This window comes from Bombina bombina, chromosome 1 (genome assembly GCF_027579735.1).
Source record: "Bombina bombina isolate aBomBom1 chromosome 1, aBomBom1.pri, whole genome shotgun sequence".
NCBI classification, from domain to species: Eukaryota; Metazoa; Chordata; class Amphibia; order Anura; family Bombinatoridae; genus Bombina; species Bombina bombina.
In genome coordinates this window covers 398,755,623-398,761,622 of record NC_069499.1, presented here as the reverse complement: position 1 = coordinate 398,761,622, position 6,000 = coordinate 398,755,623, and positions in this window count along the sequence as shown.

Sequence of the window (6,000 nt, the reverse complement as noted above, 5' to 3'; positions counted from 1 at the left end):
TGAGAAACTAAAGCACTAGTTCATCTGAAATGTGTTGATTACCTGGAGAATAAAGCACACATACTCTGCTCACTGACACACACACACACACACTCTGCTCACATAACCACTCACACAATTCTGTGGCACAGTACCTGTTACTAAGCAATTAGAATGATACACAATCTCTTCTCTACTCACTACTGTATTGTAAAAATAGAAATAATTTACCATACAAATTTTACTCAAAGAACAAGTTATCAATACTACCAACACAGCTGCTGCAATACAGTGCTCAAGAAACACACGTGCACATCCCACTTAGGTATGCTCTTCAACAAAGGATACCAAAATAATGCAGTACATAATAATAAAAGTAAAATAGAAATGTGCATTTTGGAATTTTGAAGTACAGGTTGTGGTTTCAACAGAAAAAAACAGTCATTTCCATTTTAATCCAATCCATCAGGTAAAATGGATCACATTATGAACACACTGAAATGGAGGAAATAGTGCAAAATCATTTTAATAGTTTTTATTTCTTGTCAACACCTTGTTTCTATTATTTTATTGGACCCTTCAAAGCACTATTATAAACTGCTGTCAAATTGTATTGTGGTTCATAAAGGAATACTAATCATTCAAAATGAAAAATCACATTTTCCCAATGGGAATACAGCACAACCTTTAAAACAGCATTTAGGTAAAAGATATTTAGAATATATATATATATCAACTGCTGCCTGAACTACCTCTCAGTATGCCAATAGAGCAGAAATTGTGTAGGTGAAGATCAACTTAGACATAAAAATATTCTAGTCTTACATTATTTAAACTCAGTTAAAAAAGTTTAATGTTTAAGACAGTATATGACTTTGAAAAAAAAAGAAATAGAAAACAAGTATACTTTTGGCCACTTTTAATAAAGACTCAAGTCCAATAGAATTTGTATAAACTCATATTATCTGCTGAATATATCCCAGCTGTAGAAAATGAACAATTAATACATTTTTAATAAAAAAAAGCCTGAACACTTTCCGGTTTGTTGTTTTTGTGTGGAGCATGTGTGTGTACTGTATGTAACTATATATAGACATAAACACAGTCCAGATAGGAATTCCAAGAGAAAAAAAAATATTATCCAAACAAGTGTGTTTGTATGTGATTATGTCACCCATCTTGACAGCATAATTTGCACTGTCCACAGTCATCACCTCTTGGGCTGAGGGCTCATGTCATGACCAAGTTCATATTTAATAAGACAGAGAGTGCCTAGAGGATTGCTCTTTTTTTGGTATGCCTTCCAAATCTCTGCCTGCCTTGTAATATCCATATTATTTTTTTATTTATTTAGCAAGAAAAACAAATAGCTTAACAATAAATAGTTACAGGGGATTCTCAAAAAGCCCCTTTGAGAATCCCCTGTAACTATTTGTCAACTTAGCTATTTGTTTTTCTTGCAAATTAAATAAAAAAAATACTATGGATATTACAAGGCAGGCAGAGATTTGGAAGGCATACCAAAAAAGAGTGTGTCTTCAGTCAGTGAGCATGTGACAGCGTGCACCGCATCTCAGTCTCCCTCTGCACCTGCCGCCTTGATGACGTCATGCCGCATCTCAGTCTCCCGCCTGCCGCACCAGTATGTCCCACCCCTGGGACCGCGGCGCTGATTGGCTGATGGGGCAGGCAGGGCTCCCGAGGCTGGTATAGACCAGCCTCCATTGGGAGCGGTATGGGCCATGAAGAGGACTCAGAGACTTTTGCCAGCAGCCACTGGGTGGCAGTCTCATTCTCCGCCGGCCCATACAAACAAATACATACAAACGGTAGGGCTCAGCCTCTGCCTACTTGCGCAATGTGTATGTATTTGATTAGGATTTTAAATAAATAATTATGCAGCGCATAAGCGCAGTGACACGCACAATTCATCAAACAGGGGGGTGGGGGGGTAGGGGGGTCACCCGAAAATACCCCCAAAAAAATTTTATTTAAAAAAATTATTAATTTTTTTTTTATTATTATTAATTAAATAAGGTGTAATTACACAGATAGGACAGGTGAGGCAGCCCTATGACAGCACGTCACTGCTAGATTAAGAGTTTTGCGTTATGAGTAAAAAAGCAGCGTTATGGGTCATACCGCTGCTTTTTCACTACCGCTGCTATTACGAGTCTTGTCAAAAAAGCTGTACTGATCACTTTTTTGGCCGTAACGCTAATGAACTAACGCACCTTTCAAAAAGTCCTTTTTTTCAATGGGACTTCCATAGCGCCGGTATTACGAGTCTGCCTGGGAGGCCAAAAAGTGAGCGGTACAGCCTATACCGTCAAGACTCGTAACACAATCTAAAGTCAGTAGTTATGAGTTCTACTCTACAAAGCTGTAACATAAAAAGTTTCTGCTTGTTAAAAAGTACACTAACACCCATAAACTACCTATTAACCCCTAAACCGAGGCCCTCACGCATCGCAAACACTAAAATAAAATTATTAACCCCTAATCTGGCGCTCCTGACATCGCCGCCACTATAATAAACATATTAACCCTTTAACCGCCGCACTCCCGCATCGCAAACACTAGTTAAATATTATTAACCCCTAATCTGCCACCCCTAACATCATCGCCACCTACCTACATTTATTAACCCCCTAATCTTCCGCCCCCAATGTCGCTGCCACTATACTAAATGTATTAACCCCTAAACCTAAGTCTAACCCTAACACCCACTAACTTTAATGTAATTAAAATAAATCTAAATAAAGCCTACTATTAATAACTAAATAATTCCTATTTAAAACTAAATACTTACCTGTAAAAAAAAAAACCTAAGCTAGCTACAATATAACTAATAGTTATTAATAATTAGGTTTTATTTTTATTTCGCAGGCAAGTTTGTATTTATTTTAACTAGGTAGAACAGTTACTAAATAGTTATTATCTATTTACTAACTACCTAGCTAAAATAAATACAAATTTACCTGTAAAATAAAACCTAACCTGTCTTACACTAACACCTAACCTTACACTACAATTAAATCAATTACCTAAATTAAATACAATTAACTAAATTACAAAAAAACAAACACTAAATTACACAAAATAAAAAAAGAAATGATCAGATATTTAAAATAATTACACCTAATCTAATAGCCCTATCAAAATAAAAAAAAGCCCCCGCCAAAATAAAAAACCCTAACCTAAACTAAACTACCAATAGCCCTTAAAAGGGTCTTTTGCGGGGCATTGCTCCAAAGAAATCAGCTCTTTTACCTGTAAAAAAACAAACAAACAACCCCAAGAGTAAAACCCACCACCTACACAACCAACCCCCCAAATAAAATCCTAACTAAAAAAACCTAAGCTCCCTATTGCCCTGAAAAGGGCATTTGGATGGGCATTGCCCTTAAAAGGGCATTTAACTCTTTTTCAAGTGCCCAAACCCCTAATCTAAAAATAAACCCACCCAATAAACCCTTAAAAAAGTCTAACACTAACCCCCGAAGATCCACTTACAGTTTTTGAAGACCCGACATCCATCCTCCACGAAGCGGAAGAAGTCCACAATGAAGCAGCAGAAGTCTTCATCCAAGCGGCCGAAGTCTTTATCCAAGCGGCCGAAGTCTTTATCCAAGCGGCCAAAGTCTTCATCCAAGCCCACAGAAGTCTTCATCCAGACGGCATCTACTATCTTCATCCATCCGGCGCGGAGCTGCTCCATCTTCAAGACATCTGGCGCGGAGCATCCTCTTCAATCGAAGTCTTCTTGCAGAATGAAGGTTCCTTTAAATGACGTCATCAAAGATGGCGTCCCTTGAATTCCGATTGGTTGATAGAATTCTATCAGCCAATCAGAATTAAAGGTGAAAAAATCCTATTGGCTGATCCAATCAACCAATAGGATTGAGCTTGCATTCTATTGGCTGATTGGATGAAGATAGAAGATGCCGTCTGGATGAAGTCTTCTGCCCGGTTGGATGAAGACTTCTGCCCGGTTGGATGAAGACTTCAACCCGGTTGGATGAAGACTTCTACCGCTTCGTTGAGGACTTCTGCTGGCTTCGTTGAGGATGGAAGTGGATCTTCGGGGGCTAGTGTTAGGATTTTTTAAGGGATTATTTGGTGGGTTTTATTTTTAGATTAGGGGTTTGGGCACTTGAAAAAGAGCTAAATGCCCTTTTAAGGGCAATGCCCATTCAAATGCCCTTTTCAGGGCAATGGGGAGCTTAGGTTTTTTTAGTTATGATTTTATTTGGGGGGTTGGTTCTGTGGGTGGTGGGTTTTACTGTTGGGGGGGTTGTTTATATTTTTTTACAGGTAAAATAGCTGATTTCTTTGGGGCAATGCCCCGCAAAAGGCCCTTTTAAGGGTTATTGTTAGTTTAGTTTAGGCTAGGCTTTTTTTTATTTTGGGTGGGATTTTTTTTATTTTGATAGGGCTATTAGATTAGGTGTAATTAGTTTAAATATCTGATAATTTCTTTTTTTATTTTGTATAATTTAGTGTTTTGTTTTTTTGTAATTTAGATAATTGTATTTAATTTAGGTAATTGTTGTAATTGTAGTGTAAGGTTAGGTGTTAGTGTAAGACAGGTTAGGTTTTATTTCACAGGTAAATTTGTATTTATTTTAGCTAGGTAGTTAGTAAATAGTTAATAACTATTTAGTAACTATTCTACCTAGTTAAAATAAATACAAACTTGCCTGTAAAATAAAAATAAACCCTTAGTTAGATACAATGTTATATCTTAGCTAGCTTAGGGTTTATTTTACAGGTAAGTATTTAGTTTTATATAGGAATTATTTAGTTATTAATAGTAGGTTTTATTTAGCAAGTTAGCACCGCACCCCTCATAATGCAAAACTCGTAATCTAGCCGAAAGTCAGTAATTAAAGGGACACGATACCCAAATGTTGAAGCACTTGAAAGTGATGTAGCATAGCTGTAAAAAGCTGTCTAGAAAATATCACCTTAACATCTCTACATAAAAAAGGTATTTACCTCAAAATTTCCTAAGTATTCACACCCCACTGTAAATAGACTTTAAGCAGCAAACCACGATTCTCAGGACTTGCAAGGGAGTTTTCATCTGACTGGTGCAGGACAGTCATGTCATTTACCTATTCAGTTTAAGGGGACAGTAAAGTCATAATTAGACCTTCATGATTTAGACAGACCATACAATTTTAAACAATTTTCCAATTTACTTCTATTATTTAATTTGCTTCCTTCTCTTGTTATCCTCTGCTGAAAGTTTTTTTTAGGTAAGCTCAGGAGCAGCAAAGAACCTAGGTTCTAGCGGCTGATTGGTGGCTGCAAATATATACCGATTGTCATTGGCTCACCCATGAGTTCAGTTAGAAACCAGAAGTGCATTGCTGATCCTTCAACAAATGATACCAAGAGAATGAAGGAAATGGGATAATAGAAGTAAACTGGAAAGTTGTTTAAAATTGTATGTTCTACCTAAATCATGAAAGAAAAAAATTGGGTTTCATGTCCCTTTAAGGAAGTTTACTATGAAATCTTACAAGATTGTTATTGAAATTTCAGGAGATCACAGCAAAGCAAAGCATGACCTCAGCACTGCTGATGCTGATTGTCTATTGTTTTTTTTGTTTTGTTTTTCAACTTGCAGCTGGACAGTGGCTGAAGTATAACTGTTCACAGAGCACTTACTATTGGGAGCTGAAGAATTATGATTATATAAAATATCTTCCTTTTTTGCATAGAGATATTTATGTGATATATTCATGTCAGCTTTTTACAGTAATGCTGCATCACTTTCAAGTGATTTAACATAAGAGTATTATGTTCCTTTAAGGACAGCACAACCCCCACAAGCAGAAAACACAAGGTTGTTTTAACCCTTTAACGGCGGTAGGACATTGTACTTCATCCGAATTTTGCTGGGCTTTAGCGCCGAAGGACGAAATACAACGTCCTAACCGCTTGGCTTTCATGAAGCCACTGGCGCTTCGCTGATGGGATCGCGGTCTGGAGGGCGTACCTAACATCATA